Raw genomic sequence first — 18,029 nt, 5'->3', positions numbered from 1 at the left:
TTCATCTTCTTCAAACCATTCACTCATCCACCCATTCTAAACAGTCTGCCTATCAACATCAATAAGACGCTCTACATTCAACTTTTAAACAATCTACTCTGTCTCAGGCTGGCTCTCTTAAGACTAGCCAGTTAAATTGATTACACCTGTATCTGTATCCACTACTCTCAGTAGAGAGCTGTGTCTCTCCATTCTACAAGAATATAAGGCACATTCCATCCAACATTCTATCCATTCATCTTCTTCAGACCATTCACTCATCCACCCATTAAACTGTCTATCAACATCTATTAAACAATCTGTCTATCAACATCCATTAAACTCTCTGTCTATCAACATTAATTAGACTATCTACATTCAACTTTTAAATTATTTACTCTGTCTCAGACTAGCCAGTTAAATTGATTACACCTGTATCAACTACTCTCAGAGAGCTGTATCAGTGTCTCTCTTAACAAGAATATAAGGCACATTCCATCCAACCTTCTATCCATTCATCTTCTTCAGACCATTCACTCATCCACCCATTAAACTGTCAATCAATATCTATTAAACAATCTGCCTATCAACATCCATTAAACATTCTGTCTATCAACATTAATTAGACTATCTACATACAACTTTTAAAGTATTTACTGTGGGTCCCTCTCAAGCAGCGTTTATATGTCCTCCCTCGCTCCTCGATCCTCAATGATCTACGTAAAGAAAGATAGAAGAAGGGCTAGACTATCCCATTGTTGCCGCTCCATCATTCTTTATGTAGATCAGTGAGGATCGAGGAGCGAGAGAGGACGCGTAAACGCTATATGAGAGGCACCTTCTGTCTCAGGCTTTAAACATACAATCTCATTAAGACTACAGATCCTGTTTCACTACTTCCTCTGTCCACAACTGTTTCAAAATAAAGGTCCTCACTGCAATAATACATTATTAAATCATTTAACCACTGAAACTACTCAACTATTGAACTGTTCAACCATTCCAACTGTCAGTTATCATCCACTATGCCTCCAGTCAACTACACGAAACCTCCATGTACCTAGCAACCAACATACCAACCATTAAAATTAAACGTTTATGACCGTTTCCATAGCAACCAACATGATTATACTGCAGTAACTTCTTGTTTCCTGATAGTGGCCACCATGGATACCCTAGCAACAAATGTTTCAAAATAAAAGTCCTCACTAGCAAGTTAGCTAGTTAGCATTGTTAGCATAGTTAACATTTTTAGCATAACTGCAAAAAACATCAACTAAGTTAGCTAATCAACCTGGTTAGCATTGTTAGCAATTTTAGCATTGTTAGCATAGTTAGCATTTTTAACATTATTGCTAGAAATCATCAGTTAAGTTAGCTAATCAACCTGGTCAGCATTGTTAGTTTAAGTTAGCATTGTTACCATAGTTAGCATTGCTAGCATAGTTAGCAATTTTAGCACAACTGCTTGAAATCATTAGCTAAGTTAGCGAATCAACCTGGTGAGCATAGTTAACATAGTTAACATTTTTACCATTACTGCATCAAATCAGTAGCTAAGTTAACCAATCAACCTGGTTATCATTGTTACCATAGTTAACATTTTAACATGAATAAAAATCATTAGTTAAGTTAGAACTGGAATGTTTCAGCTTTAAACTGTCTACCTTCACACTATCAACTCTCTGTAAACTATGCAACCACCATGTTTACCCTAGCTACACCTTAGTAACCATATCTACATTATCTATCTATTTTTGCATTTCATGCACTGGTAATTCCTTGGAATTGCATTTCTAGTTATTATTCTTCTTCTAACGCACGCAATTCAGCTTCAACCGCTTAACGTAGAAACTCCATTCAAATTTTGACGCGTAGGTCTTACTTACGCGATGTGGGCTTTGTATTTTTCAACTTTGTAACTTTTATACTTTTTAAACTATTAGTTAAAAACTATTACAATTTCCCCCATAGACTTAACATGGCTCATTATGACATCACGGCAGCAATTAGAATGTTACCCCAGCTGGTCAGCCACCTGGGCACCAACTGTCAGTTTCTCTCAGGCTTTACAATCTCTCTGAAGACTACATATTCTGTTCCCCTGTATCCTCTGCGCACAACAGTATCAAAATAAGTCCTCCTAATTCCATTCAACTTTATATCCATTCATCTTCTTCAAACCATTCACTCATCCACCCATTCTAAACAGTCTGCCTATCAACATCAATTAGACGCTCTACTTTCAACTTTTAAACAATCTACTCTGTCTCAGGCTGGCTCTCTTAAGACTAGCCAGTTAAATTGATTACACCTGTATCTGTATCCACTACTCTCAGTAGAGAGCTGTGTCTCTCCATTCTACAAGAATATAAGGCACATTCCATCCAACATTCTATCCATTCATCTTCTTCAGACCATTCACTCATCCACCCATTAAACTGTCTATCAACATCTATTAAACAATCTGTCTATCAACATCCATTAAACTCTCTGTCTATCAACATTAATTAGACTATCTACATTCAACTTTTAAATTATTTACTCTGTCTCAGGCTTTAAGAGTACTCTGGCTCTCTTAAGACTAGCCAGTTAAATTGATTACACCTGTGTCAACTACTCTCAGAGAGCTGTATCAGTGTCTCTCTTAACAAGAATATAAGGCACATTCCATCCAACCTTCTATCCATTCATCTTCTTCAGACCATTCACTCATCCACCCATTAAACTGTCAATCAATATCTATTAAACAATCTGCCTATCAACATCCATTAAACATTCTGTCTATCAACATTAATTAGACTATCTACATACAACTTTTAAAGTATTTACTGTGGGTCCCTCTCAAGCAGCGTTTATATGTCCTCCCTCGCTCCTCGATCCTCAATGATCTACATAAAGAAAGATAGAAGAAGGGCTAGACTATCCCATTGTTGCCGCTCCATCATTCTTTATGTAGATCAGTGAGGAGCGAGAGAGGACGCGTAAACGCTATATAAGAGGCACCTTCTGTCTCAGGCTTTAAGCATACAATCTCATTAAGACTACAGATCCTGTTAACTGTTTCCTCTGTCCACAACTGTTTCAAAATAAAAGTCCTCACTGCAATAATACACTATTAAATCATTTGACCATTGAAACTACTCAACTATTTAACTGTTCAACCATTCCAACTGTCAGTTATCATCAACTATGCCTCCAGTCAACTACATGAAACCTCAATGTACCTAGCAACCAACATAGCAACCATTAAAATTAAGCGTTTATGACCGTTTCCATAGCAACCAACATGATTATACTGCAGTAACTTCTTGTTTCCTGATAGTGGCCACCATGGATACCCTAGCAACAAATGTTTCAAAATAAAAGTCCTCACTAGCAAGTTATCTAGTTAGCATGGTTAGCTTTGTTAGCATAGCTAGCATTTTTAGCATAACTGCAAAAAATCATCAACTAAGTTAGCTAATCAACCTGGTTAGCATTGTTAGCAAATCTAGCATTGTTAGCATAGTTAGCATTTTTAGCATTACTGCTAGAAATCATCGGTTAAGTTAGCTAATCAACCTGGTTAGCATTGTTAGTAAAGTTAGCATTGCTAACATAATTAGCATTTTTAGCACAACTGCTAGAAATCATTAGCTAAGTTAGCTAATCAACATTTTAACATGAATAGAAATCATTAGTTAAGTTAGAACTGGAATGTTTCAGCTTTAAACTGTCTACCTTCACACTATCAACTCTCTGTAAATGATGCAACCACCATGTTTACCCTAGCTACACCTTAGTAACCATATCTACATTATCTATCTTTTTTTTGCATTTTCATGCACTGGTAATTCCTTGGAATTGCATTTCTAGTTATTATTACAGTGCATGAAAATGCACTGTACTGTTATTCCAAGTCTTCTTATTATAGTGCATGAAAATGCACTATACTGTTCTTCCAAAGTATTCTTCTTATTATTACAGTGCATGAAAATGCACTGTACTGTTCTTCCTCGGTCTTCTTCTTCTTATTATTATTATAGTGCATGAAAATGCACTATACTGTTCTTCCAAAGTATTCTTATTATTATTCCACTACTTCTAACGCACGCAATTCAGCTTGAACCGTTTAACGTAGAAACTTCATTCAAACGTTGTTGCGTAGGTCTTGCTCATGCCATGTCTGCTTTGTATTTTTCAACTTTTTAACTTTTATACTTTTTAAACTATGAATTAAAAAACGATTTCCCCATAGATTTAACATTGAGCTATTTCCCCATAGACTTAACATTGCTCATTGTGACATCACGGCAGCAATTAGAATCTTAGGCCAGGTGGCCGGCCACCTGGGCACCAACTGTCAGTTTCTCTGGCTTTAACCATACAATCTCTCTGAAGACTACATATTCTGTTCCCCTGTATCCTCTGCGCACAACAGTATCAAAATAAGTTCTCCTAATTCCATCCAACTTTATATCCATTCATCTTCTTCAAACGATTCACTCATCCACCCATTCTAAACAGTCTGCCTATCAACATCAATAAGACGCTCTACATTCAACTTTTAAACAATCTACTCTGTCTCAGGCTGGCTCTCTTAAGACTAGCCAGTTAAATTGATTACACCTGTATCTGTATCCACTACTCTCAGTAGAGAGCTGTGTCTCTCCATTCTACAAGAATATAAGGCACATTCCATCCAACATTCTATCCATTCATCTTCTTCAGACCATTCACTCATCCACCCATTAAACTGTCTATCAACATCTATTAAACAATCTGTCTATCAACATCCATTAAACTCTCTGTCTATCAACATTAATTAGACTATCTACATTCAACTTTTAAATTATTTACTCTGTCTCAGACTAGCCAGTTAAATTGATTACACCTGTATCAACTACTCTCAGAGAGCTGTATCAGTGTCTCTCTTAACAAGAATATAAGGCACATTCCATCCAACCTTCTATCCATTCATCTTCTTCAGACCATTCACTCATCCACCCATTAAACTGTCAATCAATATCTATTAAACAATCTGCCTATCAACATCCATTAAACATTCTGTCTATCAACATTAATTAGACTATCTACATACAACTTTTAAAGTATTTACTGTGGGTCCCTCTCAAGCAGCGTTTATATGTCCTCCCTCGCTCCTCGATCCTCAATGATCTACGTAAAGAAAGATAGAAGAAGGGCTAGACTATCCCATTGTTGCCGCTCCATCATTCTTTATGTAGATCAGTGAGGATCGAGGAGCGAGAGAGGACGCGTAAACGCTATATGAGAGGCACCTTCTGTCTCAGGCTTTAAACATACAATCTCATTAAGACTACAGATCCTGTTTCACTACTTCCTCTGTCCACAACTGTTTCAAAATAAAGGTCCTCACTGCAATAATACATTATTAAATCATTTAACCACTGAAACTACTCAACTATTGAACTGTTCAACCATTCCAACTGTCAGTTATCATCCACTATGCCTCCAGTCAACTACACGAAACCTCCATGTACCTAGCAACCAACATACCAACCATTAAAATTAAACGTTTATGACCGTTTCCATAGCAACCAACATGATTATACTGCAGTAACTTCTTGTTTCCTGATAGTGGCCACCATGGATACCCTAGCAACAAATGTTTCAAAATAAAAGTCCTCACTAGCAAGTTAGCTAGTTAGCATTGTTAGCATAGTTAACATTTTTAGCATAACTGCAAAAAACATCAACTAAGTTAGCTAATCAACCTGGTTAGCATTGTTAGCAATTTTAGCATTGTTAGCATAGTTAGCATTTTTAACATTATTGCTAGAAATCATCAGTTAAGTTAGCTAATCAACCTGGTCAGCATTGTTAGTTTAAGTTAGCATTGTTACCATAGTTAGCATTGCTAGCATAGTTAGCAATTTTAGCACAACTGCTTGAAATCATTAGCTAAGTTAGCGAATCAACCTGGTGAGCATAGTTAACATAGTTAACATTTTTACCATTACTGCATCAAATCAGTAGCTAAGTTAACCAATCAACCTGGTTATCATTGTTACCATAGTTAACATTTTAACATGAATAAAAATCATTAGTTAAGTTAGAACTGGAATGTTTCAGCTTTAAACTGTCTACCTTCACACTATCAACTCTCTGTAAACTATGCAACCACCATGTTTACCCTAGCTACACCTTAGTAACCATATCTACATTATCTATCTATTTTTGCATTTCATGCACTGGTAATTCCTTGGAATTGCATTTCTAGTTATTATTCTTCTTCTAACGCACGCAATTCAGCTTCAACCGCTTAACGTAGAAACTCCATTCAAATTTTGACGCGTAGGTCTTACTTACGCGATGTGGGCTTTGTATTTTTCAACTTTGTAACTTTTATACTTTTTAAACTATTAGTTAAAAACTATTACAATTTCCCCCATAGACTTAACATGGCTCATTATGACATCACGGCAGCAATTAGAATGTTACCCCAGCTGGTCAGCCACCTGGGCACCAACTGTCAGTTTCTCTCAGGCTTTACAATCTCTCTGAAGACTACATATTCTGTTCCCCTGTATCCTCTGCGCACAACAGTATCAAAATAAGTCCTCCTAATTCCATTCAACTTTATATCCATTCATCTTCTTCAAACCATTCACTCATCCACCCATTCTAAACAGTCTGCCTATCAACATCAATTAGACGCTCTACTTTCAACTTTTAAACAATCTACTCTGTCTCAGGCTGGCTCTCTTAAGACTAGCCAGTTAAATTGATTACACCTGTATCTGTATCCACTACTCTCAGTAGAGAGCTGTGTCTCTCCATTCTACAAGAATATAAGGCACATTCCATCCAACATTCTATCCATTCATCTTCTTCAGACCATTCACTCATCCACCCATTAAACTGTCTATCAACATCTATTAAACAATCTGTCTATCAACATCCATTAAACTCTCTGTCTATCAACATTAATTAGACTATCTACATTCAACTTTTAAATTATTTACTCTGTCTCAGGCTTTAAGAGTACTCTGGCTCTCTTAAGACTAGCCAGTTAAATTGATTACACCTGTGTCAACTACTCTCAGAGAGCTGTATCAGTGTCTCTCTTAACAAGAATATAAGGCACATTCCATCCAACCTTCTATCCATTCATCTTCTTCAGACCATTCACTCATCCACCCATTAAACTGTCAATCAATATCTATTAAACAATCTGCCTATCAACATCCATTAAACATTCTGTCTATCAACATTAATTAGACTATCTACATACAACTTTTAAAGTATTTACTATGGGTCCCTCTCAAGCAGCGTTTATATGTCCTCCCTCGCTCCTCGATCCTCAATGATCTACATAAAGAAAGATAGAAGAAGGGCTAGACTATCCCATTGTTGCCGCTCCATCATTCTTTATGTAGATCAGTGAGGAGCGAGAGAGGACGCGTAAACGCTATATGAGAGGCACCTTCTGTCTCAGGCTTTAAGCATACAATCTCATTAAGACTACAGATCCTGTTTCACTACGTCCTCTGTCCACAACTGTTTCAAAATAAAGGTCCTCACTGCAATAATACACTATTAAATCATTTAACCATTTAAAAACTACTCAACTATTGAACTGTTCAACCATTCCAACTGTCAGTTATCATCAACTATGTCTCCAGTCAACTACATGAAACCTCCATGTACCTAGCAACCAACATAGCAACCATTAAAATTAAGTGTTTATGATCGTTTCCATAGCAACCAACACGATTATACTGCAGTAACTTCTTGTTTCCTGATAGTGGCCACCATGGATACCCTAGCAACAAATGTTTCAAAATAAAAGTCCTCACTAGCAAGTTAGCTAGTTAGCATGGTTAGCATTGTTAGCATTTTTAGTATAACTGCAAAAAATCATCAACTAAGTTAGCTAATCAACCTGGTTAGCATTGTTAGCAAATTTAGCATTGTTAGCATAGTTAGCATTTTTAGCATTACTGCTAGAAATCATCGGTTAAGTTAGCTAATCAACCTGGTTAGCATTGTTAGTAAAGTTAGCATTACTAGCATAATAAGCATTTTTAGCATAACTGCTAGAAATCATTAGCTAAGTTAGCTAATCAACATTTTAACATGAATAGAAATCATTAGTTAAGTTAGAACTGGAACGTTTCATCTTTAAAACGTCTACCTTCACACTATCAACTCTCTAAACTATGCAACCACCATGTTTACCCTAGCTACACCTTAGTAACCATATCTACATTATCTATCTATTTTTGCATTTTCATGCACTGGTAATTCCTTGGAATTGCATTTCTAGTTATTATTCCACTACTTCTAACGCACGCAATTCAGCTTGAACCGTTTAACGTAGAAACTTCATTCAAACGTTGTTGCGTAGGTCTTGCTTATGCCAGGTGTGCTTTGTTTTTTTCAACTTTGTAACTTTTATACTTTTTAAACTATTAGTTAAAAACTATTACAATTTCCCCATAGACTTAACATTGCTCATTATGACATCACGGCAGCAATTAGAATGTTACGCCAGGTGGCCAGTCCAGGTGCAGCAGCTCTCTCTCTCTCTCAGGCTCTTGAGACTACATTTTCTGTTCCCCTGTATCAACTGTATCAACATAAGTCTTCCTAATTCCATCCAACTTTCTATCCATTCATCTTCTTCAAACCATTCACTCATCCACCCATTCTAAACAGTCTGCCTATCAACATCAATTAGACGATCTACATTCAACTTTTAAACAATCTACTCTGTCTCAGGCTGACACTCTGGCTCTCTTAAGACTAGCCAGTTGAATTGATTACACCTGTATCTGTATCCACTACTCCCAGTAGAGAGCTGTGTCTCTCCACTCTACAAGAATATAAGGCACATTCCATCCAACTTTCTATCCATTCATCTTCTTCAGACCATTCACTCATCCACCCATTAAACTGTCTATCAACATCTATTAAACAATCTGCCTATCAACATCCATTAAACTCTCTGTCTATCAACATTAATTAGACTATCTACATTCAACTTTTAAACAATCTACTCTGTCTCAGGCTTACACTCTGGCTCTCTTAAGACTAGCCAGTTAAATTGATTACACCTGTATCTGTATCCACTACTCTCAGTAGAGAGCTGTGTCTCTCCACTCTACAAGAATATAAGGCACATTCCATCCAACTTTCTATCCATTCATCTTCTTCAGACCATTCACTCATCCACCCATTAAACTGTCTATCAACAGTGATGATTGATTACACCTGTATCAACTACTCTCAGAGAGCTGTATCAGTGTCTCTCTTAACAACAATATAAGGCACATTCCATCCAACCTTCTATCCATTCATCTTCTTCAGACCATTCACTCATCCACCCATTAAACTGTCAATCAATATCTATTAAACAATCTGCCTATCAACATCCATGAAACATTCTGTCTATCAACATTAATTAGACTATCTACATACAACTTTTTAAGTATTTACTGTGGGTGCCTCTCAAGCAGCGTTTATATGTCCTCCCTCGCTCCTCGATCCTCAATGATCTACATAAAGAAAGATAGAAGGGCTAGACTATCCCATTGTTGCCGCTCCATCATTCTTTATGTAGATCAGTGAGGATCGAGGAGCGAGAGAGGACGCGTAAACGCTATATGAGAGGCACCTTCTGTCTCAGGCTTTAAGCATACAATCTCATTAAGACTACAGATCCTGTTTCACTACTTCCTCTGTCCACAACTGTTTCAAAATAAAGGTCCTCACTGCAATAATACACTATTAAATCATTTAACCATTGTAACTACTCAACTATTTAACTGTTCAACCATTCCAACTGTCAGTTATCAACTATGCTTCCAGTCAACTACACGAAAACTCCATGTACCTAGCAACCAACATATCAACCATTAAAATTAAGCGTTTATGACCGTTTCCATAGCAACCAACATGATTATACTGCAGTAACTTATTGTTTCCTGATAGTGGCCACCATGGATACCCTAGTAACAAATGTTTCAAAATAAAAGTCCTCACTAGCAAGTTAGCTAGTTAGCATGGTTAGCATAGTTAACATTGTTAACATTTTTAGCATAACTGCAAAAAAAACATCAACTAAGTTAGCTAATCAACCTGGTTAGCATTTTTAGCATTATTTCTAGAAATCATCAGTTAAGTTAGCTAATCAACCTGGTTAGCATTGTTAGTTTAAGTTAGCATTGCTACCATAGTTAGCATTGCTAGTATAGCTAGCATTTTTAGCATAACTGCTAGAAATCATTAGCTAAGTTAGCTAATCAACCTGGTTAGCACTGTGAGCATAGTTAGCATAGTTAACATTTTTACCATTACTGCATGAAATCAGTAGCTAAGTTAACCAATCAACCTGGTTATCATTGTTACCATAGTTAACATTTTAACATGAATAGTAATCATTAGTTAAGTTAGAACTGGGAATGTTTCAGCTTTAAACTGTCTACCTTCACACTATCAACTCTCTGTAAACTATGCAACCACCATGTTTACCCTAGCTACACCTTAGTAACCATTTCTACATTATCTATCTAATTTTGCATTTCATGCACTGGTAATTCCTTGGAATTGCATTTCTAGTTATTATTATTATTAAACTTCTTCTTCTAACGCAGCCAAATCAGCTTCAACCGTTTAACGTAGAAACTTCGTTCAAACGTTGTTGCGTAGGTCTTGCTTATGCCATGCCTGCTTTGTATTTTTCAACTTTGTAACTTTTATACTTTTTAAACTATTAGTTAAAAACTGTTACAATTTCCCCCATAGACTTAACATGGCTCATTATGACATCACGGCAGCAATTAGAATGTTACCCCAGCTGGTCAGCCACCTGGGCACCAACTGTCAGTTTCTCTCAGGCTTTACAATCTCTCTGAAGACTACATATTCTGTTCCCCTGTATCCTCTGCGCACAACAGTATCAAAATAAGTCCTCCTAATTCCATTCAACTTTATATCCATTCATCTTCTTCAAACCATTCACTCATCCAACCATTCTAAACAGTCTGCCTATCAACATCAATTAGACGCTCTACATTCAACTTTTAAACAATCTACTCTGTCTCAGGCTGGCTCTCTTAAGACTAGCCAGTTAAATTGATTACACCTGTATCTGTATCCACTAGGCTACTCTCAGTAGAGAGCTGTGTCTCTCCATTCTACAAGAATATAAGGCACATTCCATCCAACATTCTATCCATTCATCTTCTTCAGACCATTCACTCATCCACCCATTAAACTGCCTATCAACATCTATTAAACAATCTGTCTATCAACATCCATTAAACTCTCTGTCTATCAACATTAATTAGACTATCTACATTCAACTTTTAAATTATTTACTCTGTCTCAGGCTTTAAGAGTACTCTGGCTCTCTTAAGACTAGCCAGTTAAATTGATTACACCTGTGTCAACTACTCTCAGAGAGCTGTATCAGTGTCTCTCTTAACAAGAATATAAGGCACATTCCATCCAACCTTCTATCCATTCATCTTCTTCAGACCATTCACTCATCCACCCATTAAACTGTCAATCAATATCTATTAAACAATCTGCCTATCAGCATCCATTAAACATTCTGTCTATCAACATTAATTAGACTATCTACATACAACTTTTAAAGTATTTACTGTGGGTCCCTCTCAAGCAACGTTTATATGTCCTCCCTCGCTCCTCGATCCTCAATGATCTACATAAAGAAAGATAGAAGAAGGGCTAGACTATCCCATTGTTGCCGCTCCATCATTCTTTATGTAGATCAGTGAGGAGCGAGAGAGGACGCGTAAACGCTATATGAGAGGCACCTTCTGTCTCAGGCTTTAAGCATACAATCTCATTAAGACTACAGATCCTGTTTCACTACGTCCTCTGTCCACAACTGTTTCAAAATAAAGGTCCTCACTGCAATAATACACTATTAAATCATTTAACCATTGAAACTACTCAACTATTCAACTGTTCAACCATTCCAACTGTCAGTTATCATCCACTATGCCTCCAGTCAACTACATGAAACCTCCATGTACCTAGCAACCAACATAGCAACCATTAAAATTAAGTGTTTATGACCGTTTCCAAATTAAGTGTTTATGACCGTTTCCATAGCAACCAACATGATTATATTGCAGTAACTTCTTGTTTCCTGATAGTGGCCACCATGGATACCCTAGCAACAAATGTTTCAAAATAAAAGTCCTCACTAGCAAGTTAGCTAGTTAGCATGGTTAGCATAGTTAGCATTGTTAGCATAGTTAGCATTTTTAGTATAACTGCAAAAAATCATCAACTAAGTTAGCTAATCAACCTGGTTAGCATTGTTAGCAAATTTAGCATTGTCAGCATAGTTAGCATTTTTAGCATTACTGCTAGATATCATCGGTTAAGTTAGCTAATCAACCTGGTTAGCATTGTTAGTAAAGTTAGCATTGCTAGCATAATAAGCATTTTTAGCGTAACTGCTAAAAATCATTAGCTAAGTTAGCTAATCAACATTTTAACATGATTAGAAATCATTAGTTAAGTTAGAACTGGAACGTTTCATCTTTAAAACGTCTACCTTCACACTATCAACTCTCTGTAAACTATGCAACCACCATGTTTACCCTAGCTACACCTTAGTAACCATATCTACATTATCTACCTATTTTTGCATTTTCATGCACTGGTAATTCCTTGGAATTGCATTTCTAGTTATTATTAAACTTCTTCTTCTAACGCAGCCAATTCAGCTTCAACCGTTTAACGTAGAAACTTCATTCAAACGTTGTTGCGTAGGTCTTGCTTATGCCATGCCTGCTTTGTATTTTTTAACTTTGTAACTTTTATACTTTTTAAACTATTACTTAAAAACTATTACCATTTCCCCCATAGACTTAACATTGCTCATTATGACATCACGGCAGCAATTAGAATCTTACGCCAGGTGGCCGGCCACCTGGGCACCAACTGTCAGTTTCTCTGGCTTTAAGCATACAGTCTCTCAGAAGACTACATATCCTGTTAACTGTTTCCTCTGTCCACAACTGTTTCAAAATAAAAGTCCTCACTGCAATAATACACTATTAAATCATTTAACCATTGAAACTACTCAACTATTGAACTGTTCAACCATTCCAACTGTCAGTTATCATCCACTATGCCTCCAGTCAACTACATGAAACCTCCATGTACCTAGCAACCATTCAAATTAAGTGTTTATGACCGTTTCCATAGCAACCAACATGATTATACTGCAGTAACTTCTTGTTTCCTGATAGTGGCCACCATGGAAACCCTAGCAACAAATGTTTCAAAATAAAAGTCCTCACTAGCAAGTTAGCATGGTTAGCATTGTTAGCATAGTTAGCATTTTTAGCATAACTGCAAAAAATCATCAACTAAGTTAGCTAATCAACCTGGTTAGCATTGTTAGCAAATTTAGCATTGTTAGCATAGTTAGCATTTTTAGCATTACTGTTAGAAATCATCGGTTAAGTTAGCTAATCAACCTGGTTAGCATTGTTAATAAAGTTAGCATTGCTAGCATAATTAGCATTTTTAGCATAACTGCTAGAAATCATTACCTAAGTTAGCTAATCAACATTTTAACATGAATAGAAATCATTAGTTAAGTTAGAGCTGGAATGTTTCATCTTTAAACTGTCTACCTTCACACTATCAACTCTCTGTAAACTATGCAACCACCATGTTTACCCTAGCTACACCTTAGTAACCATATCTACATTATCTATCTATTTTTGCATTTTCATGCACTGGTAATTCCTTGGAATTGCATTTCTAGTTCTTCTTCTAACGCACGCAAATCAGCTTGAACCGTTTAACGTAGAAACTTCATTCAAACTGTATTACGTAGGTCTTACTTAGGACATGTGTGCTAAGACTTTTCAACTTTGTAACTTTTATACTTTTTAAACTATTAGTTAAAAACTATTACAATTTCCCCCATAGACTTAACATTGCTCATTATGACATCACGGCAGCAATTAGAATCTTAAGCCAGGTGGCCGGCCACCTGGGCACCAACTGTCAGTTTCTCTCAGGCTCTAAGCATACAGTCTCTCTGAAGACTACATATCCTGTTACTGTTTCCTCTGTCCACAACTGTTTCAAAATAAAAGTCCTCACTGTAATAATACACTATTAAATCATTTAACCATTGAAACTACTCAACTATTTAACTGTTCAACCATTCCAACTGTCAGTTATCATCAACTATGCCTCCAGTCAACTACATGAAACCTCCGTTTCCATAGCAACCAACATGATTATACTGCAGTAACTTCTTGTTTCCTGATTGTGGCCACCATGGATATTCTAGCAACAAATGTTTCAAAATAAAAGTCCTCACTAGCAAGTTAGCTAGTTAGCATGGTTAGCATTGTTAGCATAGCTAGCATTTTTAGCATAACTGCAAAAAATCATCAACTAAGTTAGCTAATCAACCTGGTTAGCATTGTTAGCAAATCTAGCATTGTTAGCATAGTTAGCATTTTTAGCATTACTGCTAGAAATCATCGGTTAAGTTAGCTAATCAACCTGGTTAGCATTGTTATTAAAGTTAGCATTGTTAGCATAATTAGCATTTTTAGCACAGCTGCTAGAAATCATTAGCTAAGTTAGCTTATCAACATTTTAACATGAATAGAAATCATTAGTTAAGTTAGAACTTGAATGTTTCAGCTCTAAACTGTCTACCTTCACACTATCAACTCTCTGTAAACTATGCAACCACCATGTTTACCCTAGCTACACCTTAGTAACCATATCTACATTATCTATCTTTTTTTGCATTTTCATGCACTGGTAATTCCTTGGAATTGCATTTCTAGTTCTTCTTCTAACGCACTTAAGGCAGCTTGAACCGTTTAACGTAGAAACTTCATTCAAACTTTGTTGCATAGGTCTTACTTACGCGATGTGGGCTTTGTATTTTTCAACTTTGTAACTTTTACACTTTTTAAACTATAAATTAAAAACTATTACAATTTCCCCCATAGACTTAACATTGCTCATTATGACATCACGGCAGCAATCAGAATCTTACGCCAGCTGGTCAGCCACCTGCAGCCAACTGTCAGTTTCTCTGGCTTTAAGCATACAGTCTCTTAGAAGACTACATATCCTGTTAACTGTTTCCTCTGTCCACAACTGTTTCAAAATAAAAGTCCTCACTGCAATAATACACTATTAAATCATTTAACCATTGAAACTGCTCATCTATTTAACTGTTCAACCATTCCCACTGTCAGTTATCATCAACTATGCCTCCAGTCAACTACATGAGACCTCCATGTACCTAGCAACCAACATAGCAACCATTAAAATTAAGCATTTATGACCGTTTCCATAGCAACCAACATGAATTTACTTCAGTAACTTCTTTATTCCTGATAGTGGCAGCCATGGAAACCCTATTAACAAATGTTTCAAAATAAAAGTCCTCAGTAGCAAGTTAGCTAGTTAGCATGGTTAGCATAGTTAACATTGTTAGCATAGTTAGCATTTTTAGCATAACTGCTAAAAATTATTAGCTAAGTTAGCTAATCAGTGTGGTTAGCATTGTTAACATAATTAGCATTGTTAGCATAGTTACCATTTTTAGCATTACTGCTAGAAATCATCAACTAAGTTAGCTTATCAACCTGGTTAGCATTGTTAACATAGTTAACATTTTTACAATAACTATTAGAAATCATTAGCTAAGTAAACCAATCAACCTGGTTATCATTGTTAACATAGTTAACATTTTAGAATACCTATTAGAAATCATAAGTTAAGTTAGAACAGGAATGTTTAAGCTTTAAAATGTTTACCTTAACACTATCAACTCTCTTTAAACTATGCAACCACAATGTTTACCCTAGCTACACCTTAGTAACCATATGTGACGTTCCACGGCAAAACCAGTCGCTTGTCGCAACAGGCGTTTCTGAGAAAAATGGCCATTTATGTCACTTGTGCTAAAATCGTGGATTTTTTTTTGTAAGTGTTTTGAAACAGTGGGAGGTCTACACTGTACGGCCGTGAATACATTTCGCCGAAAAACTGACCTTTTGTAGTCTAAAAACGTGAGTTTGTTGAGGTGAGAAAGTTAGAGGAAGCAGGAAGTTAGAGGCGTCTCGTTTTTTGCCGCTTTACGGTAAATGCACTCATCGACAACCACCAAGCCATCCGCGTGCTGTGTCGTTGATACAAGTACCGTAAATCTTGTAATAGCGGCGACCTTACAAAGCGTTCGTGAGTGTTGAGCCGACGGTTAACTTCAAAGGCAGATTTCTCCGTTTTTCTATTGGCATGACAGGATGAACTCAACTCCTTTGAATGTTTATATTTCAGTAATATGACGTTCAATTCATTAGATATAGGTATCGTTTTGAAGGTTGATTATGCCCCTTCCTGAAAACGTAATAACTTTGATTTTGAAAATTTGGACATTGTGACTGATTTCGCCGTGGAAGGTCACATATCTATATTATCTATCAATACATTTTTTGCATTTTCATGCACTGGTAATTCCTTGGAATTGCATTTCTAGTTCTTCTTCTAACGCAGTTAATGCAGCTTCAACCGTTTAACGTAGAAACTTTATTCAAACTGCGCTGCGTAGGTCTTACTTAGGCCATCCGGGCTTTGTATTTTTCAACTTTGTAACTTTTATACTTTTTGAACTATTAATTAAAAACTATTACAATTTCCCCATAGACTTAACATTGCTCATTATGACATCACGGCAGCAATTAGAATCTTACGCCAGCTGGTCAGCCACCTGCAGCCAACTGTCAGTTTCTCTGGCTTTAAGCATACAGTCTCTCAGAAGACTACATATCCTGTTAACTGTTTCCTCTGTCCACAACTGTTTCAAAATAAAAATGTTAGAAATCATTAGTTAAGTTAGCTTATCAACCTGGTTAGCATTGTTAACATAGTTAGCATTGTTAGCATTTTTACCATAACTGTTAGAAATCATTAGCTAAGTAAACCAATCAACCTGGTTATCATTGTTAACATAGTTAACATTTTAACATACCTTTTAGAAATCATTGGTTAAGTTACAACTGGAATGTTTAAGCTTTAAACTGTCTACCTTCACACATCAACTCTCTTTAAACTATGCAATCACCATCTTTACCCTAGCTACACCTTAGTAGTCATATCTACATCATCTATCTATAATTTTTTTTTTTCATTTTCATGCAGTGGTAATTCCTTGGAATTGCATTTCTAGTTAGCTGTGAAGAGTCACCAGTGGTGATATCGGTTAATATCACCACTGATAGAACGCCAATCAGATATTGTGATATCGGTTTATATCACCACTGATAGAACGCCAATCAGATATTGCTAAATCGTTCGACCGGACCTAACTGTTGTATAATGAAAAATATTATCATTGGTTAATATAACACTGCTCTGGCATAGACATACCTTTCATATAAACGTCAATTAAAATTAACTGTGAAAAGTTTTTGCATGGCAAACTTAGATGATAACATAAATTATCTGACATACATCTGACAGAGTACCACATACAGTATTATTGTCAATTCACATATTACACCTAAAGCTCACCACCCAACTTAAATGATATAGGCTACACTGGGCTGACATAGGCAAACCAATTATATACAAGTTATTTAATTTAAATGATCAACCCACCAGTCACACATAAGGGAAGTCTAGTAAACCACATGGATCAGGTTTTGGACCTTCTCAATCTCATAACACTTCAGGAAGCTGTTGTTCATCATTTTGAAATGGAGAAACGTGCTGTTTCTATGTATAATCATTGTCAAGCCACATTCAACCAGAAAGAGACGATGAGACAGAATGTGTTAATGAAATCCTGTAATTACAGGTGAAATGGCCATAGGGGACGTGAGACATTGCACTACAAAGCTAAACTAATCTCGGCTTTTGAGATGATGAACGATGAGTGAATGGCTGGCTGGCTGTGCGTGGCTATGCAGGCCCACCCTCGGCTCAGATTTGACATCAGCTGTCTTTTCTTTCCTTTCCCCCCTCCAGGGATCCACCACTTTCTGATT

The sequence above is a fragment of the Sardina pilchardus genome, chromosome 7 (genome assembly GCF_963854185.1).
Source record: "Sardina pilchardus chromosome 7, fSarPil1.1, whole genome shotgun sequence".
In the NCBI taxonomy this organism is placed as follows: domain Eukaryota; kingdom Metazoa; phylum Chordata; class Actinopteri; order Clupeiformes; family Clupeidae; genus Sardina; species Sardina pilchardus.
The sequence above is the reverse complement of the archived record's forward strand: the minus strand, read 5'-3'. Positions refer to the sequence as shown.